This window comes from Vipera berus, assembly GCF_964194415.1.
Source record: "Vipera berus genome assembly, chromosome: 4".
Taxonomy (NCBI): domain Eukaryota; kingdom Metazoa; phylum Chordata; class Lepidosauria; order Squamata; family Viperidae; genus Vipera; species Vipera berus.
Window position 1 is genome coordinate 36,113,456 of NC_138206.1, and position 22,659 is coordinate 36,136,114.

Sequence of the window (22,659 nt, forward strand, 5' to 3'; positions counted from 1 at the left end):
ACCTTTGCCAACTTGTCACCCAGCATTTCTGATATTACCTGGGATTGTTTTTCCAAAGCATCTTCTAAATCCTTCGATGTCAGTGCAGCAGGAGGAAGCAAAGCTTGCAACGATGTCTGTTGCACCGGGGAAGTTCCCGCACTCCGAAGAGTTTTTGAGGGAGGTTTAGCCGCCATATTTTCACTTTCACTTGTTGCGCACTTTCACTTTAAGTTTACAAAGTCCATTAAGCTAGAGAGTAAAAATAAAAGTCCTCTTCACCTTGACCTCCTGTACCGCTCTGCCTGCTCCTTTTATTCCAAGGTCTTTCCTTCTGGCAGGGGTGGTCGCAAACGCCTGGCTCTGCTCCAAAAATCCCGGAGCAGAGACGCTGAACAGCTGGGAGCAACCCAGGCTACGGGGGAGTTCAATCCTTCAGCCGCCCAAGCTTTGAGCTCAGGCGGCCCCGGAGAACTCAACCCCTACCTGGGGCCTCACCCCCTCCTCTTCTCCCAAGGAGGGGGCTTCAAATCCACCCGAACAGCTGATCGGCGCTGTTTCGGGTGAAAACAACTCAGCTGAGCAGCGGGCAGCCCGAAACGGCTGTCTCCGGCGCCGCGCCACCACCGGAAGTCGAAAGTGCTCTTTTCATGTGTAAGGCTTTGCATTTCTTCTCAGTAGTAAGTCAGCTGAGAATTCTAATTCATATTCTGCTAGCAAATTTCTTACACATGGCTACCAAAAACTGTGTATTAGTTCTTGTGCCCATTCCTATAGTAGATGTGGTATTTTTCCAAATGTATATGCCATTTTTAAAGTTATTATATTTTGTTTCTTTCCAAGTGTAGATCTTTTATGTATTATGAGCAGTGCTTTTTTTGTAAAAGAAAAAGGTGCCAGAACTCACACGTCATACAACCTGCCTTGCCATCCAAAAAAGGTGCCGGAACTCCGTTCTGAGCGTTCTATGACAAAAAAAGCCCTGATTATGAGAATCTAATTGCCTTTTGAGGGATTGAAAGCTATTTATGGGAGTAAAATTTCATCTGAAACCTAATGCAATTCCTGCTTCAGTTTCTCATTCCAATATTCAGGACATATTAAATAGAATGTTTCTTTGAATTATGAGGGGTCCTTGGTGCGCTCTGAGCTTGCTTGTTTTCTTGCAGATGTTTCATTACCCAAACCAGGTAACATAATCAGCACTGATGATGATACCTAGTTTCATCTGCAAGAAAACAAGCAAACTCAGAGTGTACCAAGGATGCGTCATTTCAACTCTGAACTATAAATAGTCTCCATTTTGAATTATATATGACTCCTTTTTTCTGTTTCTTTTCAACAACAATCACATGTTTACATAAGTGGGCAAACTCTCATTCTCAAAGTCATTTATGTCTCCTATATAAAAATGCCATATTAAAATTTTTTGCTAGATGATCCTCCAACCTGTGATATCTCACAGAACTCTATGACCGCCCTCAGATGATACCACCAAATTGTAATGCTTATTGTGAGTGAAAAGGACATTATGAGAAACCCAAGAAGCAATATAATTACTTTAATTTTGGTCCTAGCCTGTCCTGTTTTTCAAAATGAAGTCTTTGGCGTAAAAAACTTTGTCCCTTGTTCTAACAAGGAAAATATACGTAACAAAGAAAAATAATAAGAAAAATTTACTCTCCAAATCATGTCAGTGAATAAGTGCAGATAAAATTAAGCATCTAAGGCTCACTTCAACACTGCACTCTATTATATATGCAACACAAAGAATTTTGATGACCCAATGTTATTTGACTATTCTTTCAGAAGTCTCTAATTCTTTTCCAAGAAAGGCTTGAAAAGAGCCCATTTTTATAATTTTATCTGGAATTCAGGTAAAAGTACACTTAGAAGCAATTTTCAAAAAAGCATTAGCTCACCCATTGTAAAATTGATGCCAAATGTTTCCACTATTATAAGGCATTGATGGTATGTTAATCCTTTACATATTCCTGGTATTCCAAATTATAGCCCTCCCGCGGTGGCAGTTCTGCAGAGGATGGACAGGTTTATTTGTTCAGAAATTAATTAATCAATAATAGATCAAACACAAATTATTAAAGAGTGATGCTAATGAGATACACGCTAACAGCCTGCTCTTAATCTAAAACATTCTAATAATGCTAAGTGACACGTATACAAAATAATACAGCACTAATGTATTAGATAGACTGAAAGGAAAATGAAAAGGCCGAACAGGGAGCAAGACAGGGAAAAAGAGGGAACAATAGGGAAATCACAGTCAATGGGAAATTCATTGAAACCAAGGAGGATGGAAAGCAAGTTCAAAGAAAGGTGAGGGAAGTAGGATTTCAAAAGGTGATTCTTTTTAGCACAACATGTAACTAGGTATGAAGAAACCAGAGAAATAAAAACAGAAACTAAAACACTACAAGGCTTCTTCCCAAGGCAACAAAATGTGAAGTTCAGAGCTGAACTGAAATGGGAAGCTGCTTGCTAAGCCAAAAAAGGAGAAGTTTAAATATATATCATTAATGTTTCCCATCATGGGAAAGAAAACAAGAGGTTCAAAGAAACAACATCTACCCATACATTTTGCATAGTCAGAAGGAAGGAAGGAAGGAAGGAAGGAAGGAAGGAAGGAAGGAAGGAAGGAAGGAAGGAAGGAAGGAAGGAAGGAAGGCTGCAATCTGCTTTTGCTTTATAGGACAGCTGGATTTTTTATGTAAATGATACTTTTGACAGTGCTGTGAACATCTGGAACATTTGCTTTATTTTGTAAGCATTGTTTGTTTCAGTATAATTTAACTCTTTGTGCATTTGAAGAAATTTTTAAAAAACTATTCAACAATGTGTGGTAAATATTCCTCCTAACCTTAGTATCCATAATTATTCTCCAAGTGTTATATAACCTGAAACATAATTAACCCTTTCCTTTGTTAGCTACCTGACATTGAAAAATTCATTGAATTGGGCAAATGACAGCATTTGCAAAAAATGACAGCATATACATCAACTATATGTTTAAGCAATTAGATAAATTGATGCAAATTGCATATATTTGTATTTCACAGACATTTGTATTTATATTTTTTTTTAAAAAAATAAAATAAAATTTGGACTTGCATCTATTCAAGTTTTTCTCTTCTTCCCCTTCCCCCATTCTACCATTTTAATATGAGTATTAAACCAATAAAAGTATATTTTAAGTACAGTAAAGCTTTAATTGAAGGGATCATTTGGGTGGAAGGAGTGGTTCATTAAATCCAAATGTTTATTAAATCCAAATTTAGTCAGTGTGCATAAATTTGCACCTTCTGTGTAACCATACAATTGCTATAAATGGAAACAATAGTAGCAAAACCTCTATTTAAATGTCTGGGGCCACCGAATGGATAGGATTGGCTTTGGAAAAAATGACAGCAGGTATTTTTCTCCAGTGTTTGGGATTATGCTAGCATATACAGTTGTACTAAAATCTTGTTGTTCCATAATTTAAAATATCTGGATAAATGTTAGATTAACTCAAAATATCTATCTACTAATTTTAAAGGATGGTTTGTTTGCTTTGAACTGGTCATTGAACATTAAAGCTGCAATCATCTTTTTAGTTCTCTTCAAGTTCCCATGAAAACTTCTGTTTTAATAACATCAAAGAGGCTTCCGGTTTGCCAAGTCAGCCGACTTAGACGTCTGGAGGACGGCTCTCGTCTTCCATGTCCAGTTTTGCATCGCTGGGGGGTCCTAAAAGGGCCAAAGAGCCACCTTGGAGGGGTGACCAGATAGAAGGGGCTTTTGCAGAAATGCGGGGAAGCCACAACCCCCCTCGTTGGTGCCTGCATTCCCTTTGTACCGGCGGACGAAAGACTGGCCATAGTAATATGGACAGTTACTAGGCTGCAGACAGCCAAAGTCAAACTTACCATCAGGCAACATTAAAGCAGTGTGGAAGAGACAGGGGTAAGATTCCTGTCTTATACCTTAATCTTCTTCTTTTCACCTAAATAAGCTGCTAAGTACCTTCCCCCCTGTGGAGAGGGAGGGGGGAATTCAACCCTCCCTTCAAATAAGCGGCAAGCAAGCCCAGGGGTGTTTTTTAAAAAAATGTTGAAAAAAGAAACGGACTAAAAGAATTTTCAAATTACTTGGGGGACACCCAGTGGCTAAGCCTGAAATTGTAATCTGACTTTCTCTTTTAAAAAAATCAAGAAAATATTTAATAAAAACAAGATAAGATTAACCTTGAACACCAGATGTGAAACTTCACTATGGAAGAGCTTCAAAAACAAATCTATGCTATGTGGAAAATATCTTACCAAACTTATCAGTTCCTTTCTTCAGCTGGCGATGAAATAAGAGCTTTTGGAAAAGAACTAGAAAGCATCTCAAAGAAACAAACTCCAACTGTGACTACAACTAATATTTTATTGGGACAGAACTTAACAGAAGAAATTGAACAATCAAATACATTGGCAGAAGAATTAAATAGTCAACAAATACAGACTTTTGAAGATTATAATGGAAAACAGGTGGAAAAAAGTCTATTCAGACCAGGACAATTATATCAAGAGGCAAAAATAATGAGAAGATTTGGTGCTGTTAACAGACTCCTCAATCCTTCAAAAGTGGAGACTGGAGGGCCACTTCAATATGATATAACACAAGAATGCTTTGATGACCCTGAGGCAAAGAAGCAAAAAACGACATGGCAAAGGAAGAAAGCAAGAATAAGATTGAAGAAATATGGACATTCTTAAGAGGCCTGAAATAGATAATACCAAAATAGACAGGATTGTACTTGGATTATGAGAGATTGTTTTGATGAGTAGATAAAAATACTGACTAATTAAAAAAAATAAAAATAAAACATAGATGTATGAATACTAACATTGAAATATTGAGTTCCTTAAATGATATGGATTAAGATGTATATATGTTAAAATGATAGAATGTAACTAATATACAGTACTTGGATGTAGTGACATGAGAGGATATATTAAATGTTGAAACGGAAGAAATTTTGGTTAATTTTTAATAGGTGGAAACTATAAATGAGAAACAAGAATATTATATTGTCGTCCTCCTCTTTCTCCTCCTTGCAATTGTTATTCTAATGACTACTATTTTAATATTGTACTACTAATAGTACAGAGCAAGTGGCACTCTTACATTGCTCTGTGGATTACAATGTTTATCTATATGAGTATATAAACACACATTATTAAAGGAAAATCCATAAATTTCTGTCATGTCTAGCAACAGTGCATGGCAGTAGCTTGCATTGAATATGTGCCATTGGAAAAAAGAATAGTTTTAAAAAGTTATGACGCTGTCATTTAAATTTTCCTAATATACTTTCTTTCAATTTCAGATAATCTATTTTACTTGATGGCAACTTTATGTTTATCCTCTATCTGCTGTACCCTTTAGAATAGAAATTCCATGGAATGACCCTGTAAATTACCCAGGTAGTTCACGAAATGTAAAATCATCTTAAATGATAAATGATGTATGATATATGCAATACATTACAGTATGTCAATATCTTGTCATTTGAGAATGTATTTTTCATATAGACAATCAGGTACAGGAACTTGAACCCTTAAAAGCACACAATTTGTCATCAATTTTCCACATGAAGTTGTTTGGATTCACTCCAAGTTGCACTTTAACTGTGTAGGTCTTATAAAGGTGCATGAGATAATCTGGGAAGATTTTTTTTTTTTCATTATGGGAGGGAATGATGCCAAATGCTTTGAAAGAGTTTATCTGTCTTTTTCTCAAAGGCCAGTAGTGGTCCTAGCGAAACTGGACAATTTTCACAGAAGGGTTTGGCTTGCAGCTCCAGAAGATCCTGAATGAAGCAGTTTATCTTGATTATTTTCAGTCAGAATTCGGAGCTAGTTATAGCCTTGAAATGACATCGGCCATATTTGTGGATGACCTCACGATGGACATAGAACATCCATCCAAGCCCTTCTTGATCTCTCAGAGGCTTTTGGTGTCATTTATCATGGAATCCCTTTAGATTGCCTCAAAAGATTGAGAGTGGGAGGCACAGTATTACCGTGGTTCTCTTTCTTTCTCTAGAGCTGTTTCCAGTTGGTGAGGATAGTGGTGAAGAATTTGGCCAAGGCCCATGCTTTGTGGTATTTATCCAGGTTCTACACTCTCCCTGCTCTTATTTAGCATTAACATGAAGCTACAGGGAGATAATCTATTGACAGTGGGTGAAGTATTATCAATATGCTAATGATATCCAACTATGAATCACTGTCCCAAGTCAACCAATTGATGCTATCAAGGTTCTTTATGGTTCTTTCCTTTTGGCTGAATACTATGATGGTCTGAATGGGGAAGAACAGTCTTCAGCAAGACTGAGAGGCCATGAGGTTTAACGCTCCCTGGATCCAAAGACTTTATGGTTTTTTTTAGATTATTTTTGCAAATATGTTCAGGATAGAATGTATGATGGTATGCTTTATTCTCTGGCTGGTAGAAGCAATACAGATGGTAGTATGATAGATGATCAGTTATTTTTCCCATTTGCCCAATCTCTGCTTTAAATAATAATAAGGCTCACATAGAACATCAATGTGTACTACAATGTGTGGTTTTAAAAGAAGGATTTTATGACTAATATATAATTCCATCTTGAGAATGGACAGAAAGTAAGATTGTCTTCATTTGCTTGACTAAGCTCAAGTATATCACTTAATGTATATTGGAAATTCCTTTGTTTCATTGCATGATTTAACTTTAATAGCTCTTTGAATTTATTTATTTGTACCCTGCTTTTATTATTTTTACAAATTATTCAAGACTGCAAACATATCCAACATAGCTTCCTACTTCTATTTTCTACACAACAATCCTGTGAGGTGAGTTGGGCTGAGACAGAATAGCTGGCCCAAAGTCACCCAGCTAGCTTTCATGCCTAAGGTGGACTAGAACTCACAGTCTCTAGCTTTTTAGCCTGGTGTCTTAACCACTAGACCAAACTGGACATTCTTGAGCAAAGGAGATTAAAAGAGGGGGGTTGGTATATGAGCAATATTTATTTATTAAATTTATATGCTACCTGACTCTGGATGGTTATTGCATATCTTGTAGCGACAGACAAATAGATATGTATGCATGAATGTGTGTTTGGGGAAGATAGAACTGAAAAAGACAAAGCAGAATAACAATCATAATAATGTTAGAACTAATAATTCATAAAGTATTTTTGATAATATGTATATATGTCTGTAGTATTTATCACATTAAAAATATAAGAAAAATATCTTGCTCCAGTAGAACCTCTTGATATATTATTCTGCAGCGGTTTCAAAGTGCACTCTCCTTTTCCAGTTCTGTTGCTTAAGAATAACCATCATATGGTTGTGACAATGTGGGAGGTTGAAATAGTCTTTGTTGAACAATGCCATTTCAAGGGCCTAAACTCTTATCCATTGGCTGGTGGCTCATTTGTCCTATGTAGAGTACTAATTCATAGGAAAAGGGTTTCTTGTTTCTTGTACAAGAGCTCTTGAGATCTGTCTTCTCAGAATGCTTGCTCCTTGATTCTAAGGAAGACATTCAGAGTTGATTCACAAGGCATAAATTACCTACAGTTGACTATTAAAAGCCCAAAGCACTCACTGTATTCCTTAAAACCCTTTCTAAATTCCTAAAATTGTCCATTTTTCCCTTTTAAAAATATTTTATGTGTCAAAATGGCTTAACTGAAGTAATATGAATATATATTTTATAATCATGGCACTTACATTAGGATTACTTTTTGCCAATAGACAGTAACTAAAATGTCAGTATTCATTCTTTGAAAACCTTCTAGATTAACCTGCTGTTCATCCAGATGTTTACAATTCTTCCCTCTTGTTGTAGGAAATGATCAACAAAGAGCTACATATGGTACCACTTAACATAAGACAATTATATATGATGAGAACATCAGAGTTCAAGTATGCTTTGTAGATACCACATTGTATGCCCTGCTTTTATTGTAGGGATGAGTAAGCATAACATATTCTTTAAAAACAATATAACAGGCAATGCCAGTTTTATATACATATTCATATCCCTTTTTTCTTCTAGAAAATTGAGGCTACAGATACCAATACCAATATAGATGGTATATATATATACTATATGTCTCCCTTAATTTTTTCCCTTCACCAACAATTGTGTCTGATAAAGTGGACAGAGGAAGATAAATAGATCCAATCATGCAGTGAGCTTCTGGGCTGAGTGGAGACTTGAAAATAAATCTTCACAGTCAATGGCCAACCTATCATTTATTTCATTGCACTGAGTAGAAATTTGTGGAATCAGGGTGCCTCCGCTACCATTAGGTTCTTGATTATATCATGGTTTCCATTTATGTTCAAATGAATTGATTAATGGGCCCTTCCCTATCAAATTAAAATGTTGATGACTAAGATAGTTGGGGCACGTCAAGAAATTAAATGTAGAGTGAAGGTATGATTTCCTATGCCCAATATAATCATGTTTATTTTATGAAAACAAAGTTACTGCTTCTTGCACTGTGATTGGTTTTGGGTTTTGTTTGCCTTTTTAAAAAAACAGTTCATAGGCAAACTGTTTATTAAATATTGGGCTACCATATCTGGGCTACAAAAGTTCAGACACCAATACATGTTGACAAAGGGATGCAGAACATTCTAACTCTTTGCTGCCATCTAGCAATTACCAGGATTTCTACAACCCAAATACAATAGTCCTAATTAAATGTCACAGTGGGTTTTCTTTTGAATTTGTGTCAAAGTGTATACTGTGGTTAAATGTTTGTAGATGATATCCATGATTGTTAATTACTGTTTGGCAGAGGAGTAGAACAAGATAGAATTGATAAGTGTATCACCCCTCCTATAGCAGTTCTTAGCATGATCACACAATATACGCAGCATTTGTTTGAAGACTTAGAGCTTGTTTTAAAAATAAAATATGAACAGTTCTATTTCCCAGTAAATAGTGATGATTTTTCCTTCAGAAAATGTAGGAGTAAGTTCAATATTTTTCTTCTTGGAGTCAAGTATCCTTTGACTCTGGATGGATGGTTCATAATCATAATTACCCTCTGATTATTATACATGACTATAAGAAAAGCAAACAGTGCTATAACATAACTACTGAATTGCTGAATATTTGAAATTGTCCTGAGACGTACACTCTAGTCCTTGGCTATGCTTTTTATTAATGCTTCAGTTGAGTGTTTTAAAATTTAGCAATCAGCAATAAAACATGCTTGTTTGCTTGCAATAAGGCATAATGGTCAGCTCCAGCAGGTTCACAGGTTACTTAATTGAAAGGCCATAATAACAAAATCGTGGAAGTCTGATTGTTCTGTGTCTTACCCTTTCTTATACCATGTGAAAGGGTGGCAATCAGATTGAACTTTAACTGAGTGTTCCTGCTCTAGATACAAATAACCTAGATTATATATCTTTGGACACATTATATGAATATCCAATTCCCTGGAAAAAGGTCTAATGCAGGAAAGGTGGAAAGAAAAAGAAGAAATGACTAACAGCAAAGTGGATGGACTCAATTTACAGTGCACTGTTGGGAGACTTGAAAGATTGGTTAGGGATAGAGCATCATGGAAAAAAAATCTATCTATGTGGTAACTAAGAGTTGACAATGACTTGTTGGCATGTAATCAATCATTCAATCAATCAATCTGCCTGAACTGCTTATATAGCTTTCTGCTTGCTTTGGATTTAAGCCATATTTTTCAGCTCTTCACTTTGGTGATGTATCTGGCTCATCTCTGTGGAAGTCAACTTACTTCTTACAGTAAGTGAGAATTTGTTTCTTTTGAAATCATTATTTTTTGGGGGGGTGTTGGGTGAATTTTTGCTTTCTAGAAATGACAAGTAATATAATGAGTGTCCTATGGTAAGTAGCTGGCCATCTCAACAGCTCCTAGATCTTATTTCTGATTTTCCCCAAATGTATGTACAGCAATTTGAGGGGGAAGGAAAAACCCTACTTTATTTCCATAATTAATTTTCAATGGCTGAGTTAGTCTTTCACAAGACAATTGTGTTGGAATATTTTACCTAAACTGCTTGTTAACAATCACATTTAATTTTATAAACTCCAGGTTATTTTTTTCAAAAAACCAAGAGACTGTGGGAAACAAATTATGTAAGGAGACTTGGGACTTTGTCCAAATGGCTGCCTCTCTGTAGGAACGTTCAAAGACTGAACAGAACAGAAACCAAATTTACTACAGGGGAAGAAGCTGGCCCAGAAAAGTTTAGGTTTGAAAATGGACTGGATCCAGCTGGCTGCTATAGAAAAAAAAATTAAGAACATTTTCCCTGTGGCGAATAGCAGCTAGACAATTGCTCAAGATGCTGTTAACTCCTCCATAGTCAACAGCACATGGGGCAAGGAGCCCATGCGGCTCACTTCCCAGGGTGCATAAACAAATATATGCATGCAACATGAGAAGGTAGTAGAAACACAGAGGAGGAGGAAATATGTTACTTTGTTACACAGAACAAAGCAGACACCCCCCCTCCCCTCACCTCCGTTCTATGGCCTCTGTAGTAAAAGGTTGGAAAGGATTTTGAATGCTTATGTTCTGCATATTTTCCTTATTTTGAATCACTTCCAAGTTGTAGAAAAACTGTTAATATCCTTGTTTGGTACCTTGTCTTAATTGTGTTACATCAATATCCTTATTTTTTAGGAAGCAAGAAATATGTCAGTCATTATATTGATATTTTTTTATTTCATTCACTCTTTACATACTCTATTCTACTAGATTTAGGTGCTATTAAAACAGTAATCAGATTTCAGCAAATAGTCTGCATATATATTATGCAGCTATGCTCTGCAGGGGACTTGCAAATTAGACAGCTAAATGGACATTAGTTCTGCCAAGTCCCAACCACAGTGATTTCTTGTCCCCACATCACTAAAAAGGATGAAGATTGGAGCCAGTACCAGATTTTGCAAGCACTTTAATTGGACTATTTCTGACTCCCAAAGTATCAGTGCTGCTATGCATACAGTTTCCTTCTGATTTAATGTGTGCATATCAGCTTGTTGCAAGAAGTAGAAAGAGAATTATTCTGCCGATCAATAGATTAAGACTGTGCTGCTATTGTATGTAAATGAATCTGGTATTAGAGAACTAAGTTCCATTCTGCCTAGAAGTTTATCCTTTTGATTTGAAGATCCTCTCTTTAGTTTTGTTAAGAATTGGCAGGACTGCTTGAGAATTAAAACTTGTCATATGGTCAAAGAAACACAGTCAAAGACAATAAGGAATCTAGAATGTCAAGAGATTTTAAGCCACAGCCCTATGAAGATATCACAGTAGTCATATAAACCACAGGAACATATTTGTGACCTGAAGCACTGTGGATACTTTTTTTAAAAAAAAAGTAAAAGCAGCTCTCAGTCAAATTATGTTGGATTCATGATGGTGCAACGTAGCTTGTGTTTAACCAGCAATTAGAACATGATGTATGAATATAGCCATTGTGGTTTTATCAGCAAATCACGTGCAATATGAGTGTATCTTCAGATCTCATAGTGAAGATTTTCATCAGAAATACTACAATCTTACAAATTATCCAGGCTATATTTGTTGAAGGAATTCCAAGAAGTTTAAGGGGTGGAAAGATGAAGAGGGAAGCCACTCTTCCATTTCCTTTCAGCTGCCTGACCACAATTTAGCCAAATATTGTATTGTGATGCTTTTGTTGAATGCTATAGATTCCCCCTCATTTTCTAACCATTCCAAATCCTATATGCATTCTTTTACCACTTTGCCCAACATTATTTAGCCTTGCAGAACATTTCATTATAACAGTATGAAAAGTGTTTTTTCATGTTACTATGCATATAGTTTGAGGTCTTGTCTTCAGACCTGAAAATTTGAAATGAGCATAATTTGAAATGATTTAATTTTAATGCTGCCTCTATTTCTCAGATAAATTACACAATTTTTTTTCAGGGTAGATTGGGGTCATGGTTCAAATGTATTTTTAAAGAGGATAACACAACAATGAAAGAAACTGACCATTTGAGTGCCATTCTGCTATCTTAGGCTTCTGAAGATGTCAAAAGTCTTGAAAGCAATACAAAATCATATATAATCATAGATTCACTGATGATGCCATGTATGGAATAAAAAGACAAAAGGACTGAGATATTTTATAGATTTTGAAAAGTACAAATTTGAAATGAGCCGTAAACAACTATATTAAAGGAATTAGATTGGCTGTGATCATAAAATGTGCTTAACCAAGTCACTTCCAAATCTAGTAGCTGCATTTGCACAAATAGCATTGAATGGATCTTTTAAATAAGTGCAAGGCTTAAGGCATTCATTTTGTCCATTGACCCTTCCAACCTCCTCAAAACATTGCCTCAGTGACTATAACCTTGCCACCTCTGAGGCGTTATCTTTTTTTAAAATAAAATGTATGGTCCTCCAGCTACAGGAAAATAGTACATATTTTATTTAAGCCACTTAGTCCATAGACCCAGCTGTACACCTTTTAAAATAAAAGTTTGAGAGATAGTTCATGAATAGAAGCTAATTTGCCAGCATTGTATCAAATATCGTAACTTTAAAAAGTTTCCCTGCATCAAGAAAAGTGGTAAATCCCAGTGTTAAAGATCAGATCAAGACAACGGAGAACAGATAAAGGAGAAAGAGATTGATAGTGGAAGGAAGGAAGGAAGGAAGGAAGGAAGGAAGGAAGGAAGGAAGGAAGGAAAGGAAAGGAAAGGAAAGGAAAGGAAAGGAAAGGAAAGGAAAGGAAAGGAAAGGAAAGGAAAGGAAAGGAAAGGAAAGGAAAGGAAAGGAAAGGAAAGGAAAGGAAAGGAAAGGAAAGAGGCTGTCTGAATACTGCATACCATTTCCTGTTCCAGATGAATCACAGAAAACAATAAACCACCACAGAACGGACAAATCAGCACTTCTGTGGGGGGAAAATGGAAAGCTTAGTGAATATTGAAATATGTTATGATTAGTTTATAAAGTTTTGCTCATAGCTGTTAATAATATATAAAATAGGCTTATATTAATACAGGAAAATCGTTTTAAACTATAGGAGCTGATAAATAAACATAATTTTTTATCGGGTCGCAGTTTACCTCAGATAAAACATCTAGGTATAATTTGAAGGATTTGCTTCATTAATTTATTTTATATGTCTAAGCCGCTATTTTTCATTCTCCAGAATAATAATAGAAGGTATTACAATTGCCTCACTAATTGTATGAATCATTATTCTCCCTCCTAGAGCTGATCGTATACAATGGCCACCTGACCATCTGTAATATAAAGAGGAGATACAAGATTTTATTTTAGGGTCATTTCCTCCATGAGGAGTGAAGCCAGAAAATGTTAACGTGGCTTTAGGAACTGTGGTGGCAGTGTTGAGAAAGCAGTATTGCAGGCTGACTCTGCCCACTGCCTGGAGTTCAGTTCTGACTGGCTCTAGATTGACTCAGCCTTCCATCCTTCCAAGGTTGGTCAAATGAGCACCCAGATTGTTGGGGGCAATATGCTGACTCTGCAAACAGTTTAGAGTAGGCTGTAAAACATTATGAAGTAGTATAATGGTCTAAGTGCTATTGCTATTTTGAACAGAAAATGTTAGCAAGTTTTTTAATATTTTTTTTGCTATTGCAGATAATGTTGAATTGCAGATGTTAATAGTAGTCACCTTGTTAAGGTCCCAAAGTTCTCATTAGTGGTTTGAAGATGGCTGTTCAAAAAGTAGAATCCAACTTTGCAGCCACAAATAGGGAGCCTGTAAGTGATTTGCTCCTATAACCCTCTCTGGATAAAAGAGCATGTGAAATTGGCCAAGCTGTTCTTTTTCCAGGTGCTCCTTGCAAAGAGGCCACAAGACAGCAGTTTCTGGAGGGAGGGTGAGAATCAGGAGATGAGGTAATTTGCCATAATTGCTCCAGCTGCAAATAAACTTTTAAAGGATACTAAGTTCACACTTCCCTTGATAAACACTTTTGGAAATTGCTTATTAATTGCTTCAAAGAATTAGACACGTTCACAGTGACAAGATTGCAAACATTGGGGGTGAGTGCCTCCAATCCTTAATAAAAGAAAATGAAGATCTATTTTTATAATCTTTAAGACTTTAAAATAAACAGCAAACAAGACATCGGCTATAGAAAGTTTTAAACAGATTAAGGGCTCAGAAAATAATTTCTGACAAATATTGAATTTTGAATAAGACGACTTTGAAATTATTTTTTAAAAATAAATATTAGAGACATAGTAAGATAAATAAGAAAACCAAGATCACGGCATCCAGCCCTCTCAATTCCTGCCAAATAGATGGGGAAGAAATGGAGGTAGTGACAGATTTTATTTTCCTGGGCTTCAAGATCACCATAGATGGCTACTGCAGCCAAGAAATTAAAAGATGCTTGCTCCTGGGGAGGAAAGCCATGGCAAATCTAGACAGCACACTAAAAAGCAGAGACATCACCCTGCCAACAAAAGTGCGTATAGTCAAGGCTATGGTCTTCCCAGTTGCAATGTATGGCTGTGAAAGTTGGACCATAAGAAAGGCTGAGCGCCAAAGAATTGAGGCCTTTGAACTATGGTGCTGGAGAAGACTCCTGTGACTCACTTGGACTGCAAGGTGTTCACTGGTCAGTCCTAGAGGAGATCAACCCTGACTGCTCTTTAGAAGGCCAGATCCTGAAGTTGAAATTCAAATACTTTGGGCACCTAATGAGAAGGAAGGACTCACTGGAGAAGAGCCTAATGCTGGGAAAGATTGAGGGCAATAGAAGAATGGGACAACAGAGAATGAGGTGGCTGGATGGAGTCACTGAAGCAGTAAGCGTGAGCTTAAATGGACTCCAGAAGATGGTAGAGGACAGGAAGGCCTGGAGAAACATTGTCCATGGGGTTGCGATGTGTCAGACACGACTTTGCAACTAACAACAACAAGATAAATAACTTACAATGGCATTCAAAGATCTCTTTGAGCAGGGGTGTCAAACTGCTGGTCTATGGGCCGGACGCATCATGCGGAAGCCGCACCAACCCCATTGCCAGCAATGGCAAAACTGTTCCAATACGTTGTGCGACATCACATGACGTCAAGAGTTTGACATGTCTGTCTTTGAGGAACTGCACCAAAAACTGCAGCGTGAGCTTGAATCAATTATGTTAGCGATGTTTGTCTTTTTGGGAACAGTGTGCTCTCAAAAAATGTTACAAAAAAGATATGAAACAAAATTTACATGGGAACAGCATGAATAAGACTTGAATAAGAATTTATCATCAGATTTAAAGAAAAAACAAGAAAAGGCTTTAAAAATTTAAAAAGAAAATTAAAAAAACAATGGCAATCTCAGAGAAATTAGAACAATTTCTTTTTGCTGGATTTACAAGAGACAGCTTAAAATATTGAAGAAATTCATAACAAGATCAATCACTATCTGAATGGATTACAGAGAAGTATGTTGATGTCTTGACTGTAAAAATGTGGTTTATTGGATTTGCTTACATTTAAATGTGTAAACTTTTTCCCTACAGTTAATTCATGAATTCTATTTTTAGAGCAATTAAAAACGAAGTTTTATGAACTTGTCCCTTTTAAAGCAGAAGTATTTTCTCTCTCCCCTTCATGGATTACTGCCTTGTCGTGGCGAAGGGGCTTGCGTAATTCAATGAAGCTATGAGCTATGCCGTGCAGGGCCACCCAAGACGGACAGGTCATAGCAGAGAGTTCTGACAAAACGTGATCCACTGGAGAAGGAAATGGCAAACCACTCCAGTATCTTTGCCATGAAAACCCTATGGACAGTACCAAAAGGCAAAACGATATGACGCTGGAAGATGAGCCCCTCAGGTCGGAAGGCGTCCAATATGCTACTGGGGAAGAACAGAGGGCTAGTACTAGTAGCGCCAGAAAGAATGAAGCGACTGGGCCAAAGCCGAAAGGACGCTCAGCTGTGGATATGTCTGGTGGTGAAAGGAAAGTCCGATGCTGTAAAGATTTTTTCTCCATAGGAACCTGGAATGTAAGATCCATGAATCAAGGAAAGCTGGACGTGGTCAAACAAGAGATGACAAGACTAAACATCGACATCTTAGGTATCAGCGAACTAAAATGGACAGGAATGGGTGAATTTAATTCAGATGACCATCAGGTATACTACTGCGGGCAAGAATCCCTCAGAAGAAATGGAGTAGCCTTCATAGTCAATAAAAAAGTAGGAAAAGCAATACTGGGATACAATCCTCAAAATGACAGAATGATCTCAGTTCGAATCCAAGGCAAACCATTCAATATCACAGTAGTCCAAGTCTATGCCCCAACCAACGGTGCTGAAGAGGATGAAATTGACCGGTTCTATGAAGCCCTACAGCACCTTATAGAACTAACACCCAAAAATGATGTCCTTATCGTCATGGGGGATTGGAATGCTAAAGTAGGAAGCCAAAAGATAACTGGAATAACAGGCAAGTTTGGCCTTGGAGTACAAAATGAAGCAGGGCACAGGCTGATAGAATTTTGTCAAGAGAATACGATGGTCATAGCAAACACTCTTTTCCAACAACCCAAGAGACGGCTTTACACATGGACATCACCAGACGGTCAACACAGAAATCAGATTGACTATATGCTCTGCAGCCAAAGATGGAGAAGCTCTATACAGTCAGTAAAAACAAGACCAGGAGCTGACTGTGGCTCAGACCATGAGCTTCTTGTTGCAAAGTTTAGGCTTAAATTAAAGAAAGTAGGGAAAAGCGCTAGGCCAGTCAGGTATGAATTAAATCATATCCCTGTTGAATATACAGTAGAGGTGACAAATAGATTTAAGGAATTAGATCTGATAGACAGAGTGCCTGAAGAACTATGGACAGAGGTTCGCAACATTGTACAACAGGTAGCAACCAAAACCATCCCAAAGAAAAAGAAATGCAAGAAAGCAAAATGGCTGTCTGAGGAAGCTTTGCAAATAGCTGAGGAAAGGAGGGAAGCGAAAGGCAAGGGAGAAAAAGAAAGATACGCCCAATTAAATGCAGAATTCCAAAGAATAGCTAGAAGAGATAAGAATGCCTTCTTAAATGAACAATGCAAAGAAATAGAAGAAAACAATAGAATAGGGAGGACCAGAGATCTTTTCAAGAAAATTGGAGAGATGAAAGGAACCTTTCATGCAAAAATGGGCATGATAAAGGACCAAAATGGCAGGGACCTAACAGAGGCAGAAGAGATTAAGAAGAGGTGGCAAAATTACACAGAAGAACTATACAGGAATGAGCTTAACATCCCTGACAATCACAATGAGGTGGTCACTGACCTCGAGCCAGACATCCTAGAATGTGAAGTGAAGTGGGCCTTAGAAAAGCTGAGCAACAACAAAGCTAGTGGAGGTGACAGTATTCCAGCTGAGCTATTCAAAATCTTAAAACACGATGCAGTAAAAGTGCTACACTCAATTTGCCAGCAAATTTGGAAAACTCAACAGTGGCCACAGGATTGGAAAAGATCAGTTTACATTCCAATTCCAAAGAAAGGCAGTGCCAAAGAATGTTCAAACTATCGCACCATTGCACTCATTTCTCATGCTAGTAAAGTTATGCTTAAAATTCTACAAGCTAGACTCCAGCAGTATGTGGATCGAGAACTACCAGAAGTACAGGCAGGATTTCGAAGAGGCAGAGGAACTAGAGATCAAATTGCTAACATACGCTGGATCATGGAGAAAGCTAGAGAGTTCCAGAAAAACATCTACTTCTGCTTCATTGACTATGCTAAAGCCTTTGATTGTGTGGATCATAACAAACTGTGGCAAGTCCTTAAAGAGATGGGCATACCAGACCATCTTATTTGTCTCTTGAGAAACCTATATGTGGGCCAAGAAGCAACAGTGAGAACTGGACACGGAACCACTGATTGGTTCAAAATTGGGAAAGGAGTCCGGCAAGGCTGTATACTGTCGCCTTGCCTATTTAATTTATATGCAGAGCACATCATGAGAAAGGCAGGGCTAGATGAATCAAAAGTTGGAATTAAGATTGCCGGAAGAAACATCAACAACCTAAGATATGCAGATGACACCACTCTAATGGCAGAAAGTGAAGAGGAACTAAAGAGCCTCTTGTTGCGAGTGAAGAAGGAGAGTGCAAAACTTGGGTTGAAACTAAACATTAAGAAAACCAAGATCATGGCATCTGGCCCTCTAAATTCCTGGCAAATAGATGGGGAAGAAATGGAGGTAGTGACAGATTTTATTTTCCTGGGCTCCAAGATCACTGCAGATGGGGACTGTAGCCAAGAAATTAAAAGACGCTTGCTCCTGGGGAGGAAAGCCATGGCAAATCTAGACAGCACACTAAAAAGCAGAGACATCACCCTGTCAACAAAAGTGCGTATAGTCAAGGCTATGGTCTTCCCAGTTGCAATGTATGGCTGTGAAAGCTGGACCATAAGAAAGGCTGAGCGCCAAAGAATTGAAGCCTTTGAACTATGGTGCTGGAGAAGACTCCTGCGAGTCCCTTGGACTGCAAGGCGATCAAACCGGTCAGTCCTAGAGGAGATCAACCCTGACTGCTCTTTAGAAGGCCAGATCCTGAAGCTAAAACTCAAATACTTTGGCCATCTAATGAGAAGGAGGGACTCACTGGAGAAGATCCTAATGCTGGGAAAGATTGAGGGCAATAGAAGAAGGGGACGACAGAGAATGAGGTGGCTGGATGGAGTCACTGAAGCAGTGGGTGTGAGCTTGAATGGACTCCGGAGGATGGTGGAGGACAGGAAGGCCTGGAGGAACGTTGTCCATAGGGTCGCGATGGGTCGGACACGACTTCGCAACTAACAACAACATTTTCTCTCTGCTATGTTAAATTTTAGTGTTTTATTTATATTAAGATACTGGGATTACTTTATAGTTGCAAAATGTAGATTTGTTTATAGAGTTGAAATATAGAATGTTTATATGAATGGGATATATTGGTATTTGGAATGGTTTTTATCTTTGAGGTGGTTTGTATTGATCATATTATTTTCTTTGGAATTGCTGATATTTGGAATAGGGTAATTGTGTATTGATGCTTGTCCTTCCTTCCTTCCTTCCTTCCTTCCTTCCTTCCTTCCTTCCTTCCTTCCTTCCTTCCTTCCTTCCTTCCTTCCTTCCTTCCTTCCTTCCTTTCCTTTCTATGCCCCTCATCTCATCAATACAGTAACACTAGGTGGGTTTTTTTAGAAAAATAATCGCCCTTTGTTAAACTTTAATGCAATTTTTGTCTATAGTTGGCTATTGGGACTATTTTATGCTTTTTAAATGGGATTTTGCTTATAGCTAAGATTTGAAACATGGAATGTGGAGTTTTATATGTGTTAATTAATATTATTTTGTTGACACCTGGATTGGAGAAGTCTTATTTATTTCAGTAACTATAGTTAAGAGATGAGTATGGGATGAAGAGTTTTACAGTATATTTGCTAATTAAGAAGAGGTGAATAGGTTATGAAATTGTTTATATTTGTGATAAGGTGGGAAATGTTTTTCCAGGGTGGGGGTTCTTTTTACCTTTTTGCTTTCTTGCATCCCCTTTTCTTTTTCAGTTTGTATTATCTTTTGTTACTGTATCCAAATATTTTAATTAAATTATTAACAAAAAAAAAGGAATTTATGAGAAAAATGTGGGAAATACACATGGTTATTTGCATACCAGTTCTGTATATACAAGACATATTGTCTGGTATAGTAAACATAACATGAAGGCTTGGGATAGAATTTTTAACAGAGTCTGGAATGTGAAGGAGTGAGCAAGACCATTATAAAAGATTCCCTTTATAATGAGAAGAGGGGGTGGAGCCTTGGTGGAGCAGTGGGCTAATGCCTCCTTAAGTAACACCAGCTGCCTGCAATTAGTGCAGGTTCGCATCCCACCAGGCTCAAGGTTGACTCAGCCTTCCATTCTTCCGAGGTAGGTAATATGAGGACCCAGATTGTTGGGGGCAATAAGCTGACTTTGTAATAATGCCGCTTGGGGGCCCCCGAAAGCCCTAATAAGTAGGCATATACATAGAATGAAGGCTATTGCTAAGCACATTGATTTGTGCTTAGATTGTAAGCCGCCCTGAGTCTTCGGAGAAGGGCGGGATATAAATGGGATTAAAAATAACATGAAAAAGAGATTCAGAGTAATTCCATCTTAATTATGCTGGGCATAAATTGATCTGGAGAACTGCTTTGGCAGGCTTTCAAGACCTTGTTACCCTTCTACCAACTGTAGGAGATGATTAGGCTGAGCCTGAGGGAAAGGTCAAGCGTATCATCAGGCTCAAGTTCCTTCGCACCCACAAGAGATCTAAGTTCAGTCCACCTTGAACCACCAATTTGCTTTGACCATTAGTAGCTTAGATTCTTGTAGAGCAGACATGTCAAACTCGAGACGTCATGTGACATGCAATGTATCGGGACAGTTTTGCCATGGGCCAGAAGTTTGACACCCCTGTTGTAGAGTGTGTTAGTATGCATTAAATCTGCATTCATTTGAACTGCCTTGGCTGATTTCTTGCGCCTGACACTAACAATAAATATTATTCTGAAAATCCAAATGGTTCTTGTTTCCTGAATTCACCAACTTTGAAGAGACTGATAAGTCTACAATTCATTAAATTATCTCATTTTTAAAAAATCCAAGAAGCCAAGCAAGATATTAGTGTAGAAAACTACAACAAACTATTCTGTCTGAAAATATAAGAATGGAGAGACAAGCAGAGGCAGAGAAATGAAGTAAAGAACTCTTCTTAAAGGGAGGAAAGAAAATAATATGCTAATCACCACACCCAGTTCCAACTGCCTAAACTCATCAACTGTCTGGTTCTGGAGTATTTGGGTGTGGCTGTTTATCCAGGTGAAGTAATTTCACCCACGCAGGTAAATCTACTGCCACCACCTGCTCTTGAGGCAGTTTCCTCACTTGGAATCTCCAGGAATAATCTTACACCTTGTTTTGTTTTTTTTAAAAAAAAACCTGATTAAAACAATGAAATTGAGATTTGAGAACAGTTTTAATTGCTGTAATTCACATAAAGTTGATATAAAACCAGTATTCAGTGGTCTATATAAAGATTTTTGAATACAAAGGATTGCAACAGATGTAGAACCACTCCAAACTGAACATACTGCATTATTTTTTAAAGTCACCTTTGAATAACTGAACATTCTCAACAGCTGTTAAAACACCTTGTCATGATTATGTTTCATCATGACATCTGAACCAGTTTTGTAAGTTGCAGCATATGCATGATGAAGTCCTATACACAAGCGTATCACTTGCACCCATTGCAGAATTCTCACTGGTTCCCAATCTTTCACTCTTTGTATAAAATCGTTCATTCACCTAGTATTTGATACTGTAAGTGGACAGCAAAAACTTACTCAGAACAATGGACCTCTTAACTTCCTCTCCTCCTGAATCCCACTCTTCCCTCAAGTTAGAGAAGACTGTGATTATGTTTTGAGAATATAGAAAGGTTCCTTAGCCAGGAAGCCACTAAGAATTAATCCACTATACAGCTACAAATCTTTCTAGCTACATAATAACACCTTAACAATATGGTGTCAAAAATACTTCCAAGACCTTAAAAATGATGTATTACTGTAACGCCTTCATAAAAATGTTGCATTAAACATTTTATTTATTTAGATGTTATAGTAATGAATGACCTTTTTTTAAAAAAAAAACAAATTTATTTTCCATATTGCCCTTCAAAACATGTTGATTATAATATTTATCATCTCATTAAAGTTAATATGACTTAAGTTGGTCTTGGTGACTAATCATTTCAGTAATGTTGCTTATCCCAGAATAATTTATTTGGAATACTGACCCATTATAAAGATGGCAGATTAAATTAAAATTGCTTTTTGTAAGTGAAATAACTCCTATAAGCTGCCTCCAAAGGGGGAGGCTTGCATTTTTTTAACTTGAAAAGAAATACTAGAATTGAATCCTATTTTTTTAAATAAGGATGAATAGTAAGTACCTCTTGCCACTCACTATTCTCATTCATCCCCACCTTATTTGGTCTCTCTCACTGTAATGATATAGCTTGCCTATTTTCCCTGTATGTCCCCACATCTCCAAAATCACATTAGCACCTTTTCCTTCTTTCTATTAGCTTTAAAAATAATGCAGATTCAGTGCAAAGAAGCTTTTTCCACTTGATAGCCTTGGTTCTGAAAGCCTCCAGAAGAAAAAAGGTGATGGGGGGTGGGCGGCAAACGAACGTATATGGCACAATTGTGGATTCTCTGGGCTGTGAGGGCCTGGACTTGTGTTTGATAGCCGAGGCATGATCTTTTGCATATTCCAAGTAATGCAGATGGAATATGTGTACGTGTGTGTTCCAAATTAATGGTTGGATATTTTTTTCTCCTGTTTCATGTGCTACCTTATTTTTTTCTCTGCCCATGAGTTCAAAATTGGATGGATAAATATATTGGGTTAACTGAGGATCAAAACAGACCAAACAAAACCCCTGTTTAGTTTTAATTAATTAGCAAAGAGTTTCCCTGAAAAAGTCACTCTGGGAGAACACTATTTAAATCTGTTGTCCAAAATAAACTGGCTCCATCTCTCAACAGCTATTATAGCATCACTGGGTATGTTTCAGA

The 22,659-nt window shown here is 37.4% G+C and overlaps 1 protein-coding gene and 1 long non-coding RNA gene across 3 annotated transcripts in view; both read right to left on the reverse strand.

Annotated features, from left to right (window-relative positions):
* Positions 1 to 11,821: 11,821 nt before the first annotated feature.
* On the reverse strand, positions 11,822 to 12,919 carry LOC308667179. Its single transcript, XR_014026244.1, has 3 exons — positions 12,889 to 12,919; positions 12,047 to 12,094; positions 11,822 to 11,893 (listed from the first exon to the last, which is right to left on the reverse strand). It is a non-coding gene; the product is annotated as an uncharacterized lncRNA (long non-coding RNA).
* Positions 12,920 to 13,881: 962 nt separating this feature from the next.
* Positions 13,882 to 22,659, reverse strand: part of IFT57 (intraflagellar transport 57) — a 55,669-nt gene continuing 46,891 nt past the window's right edge. The window contains exon 14 of one of the 2 annotated variants that reach the window (XR_014026437.1): positions 13,882 to 13,900. The gene's annotated coding sequence lies outside the window, so the exon portion shown is untranslated. The remainder of the gene's footprint in view (positions 13,901 to 22,659) is intronic. The other variant, XR_014026438.1, reaches the window with a different exon arrangement.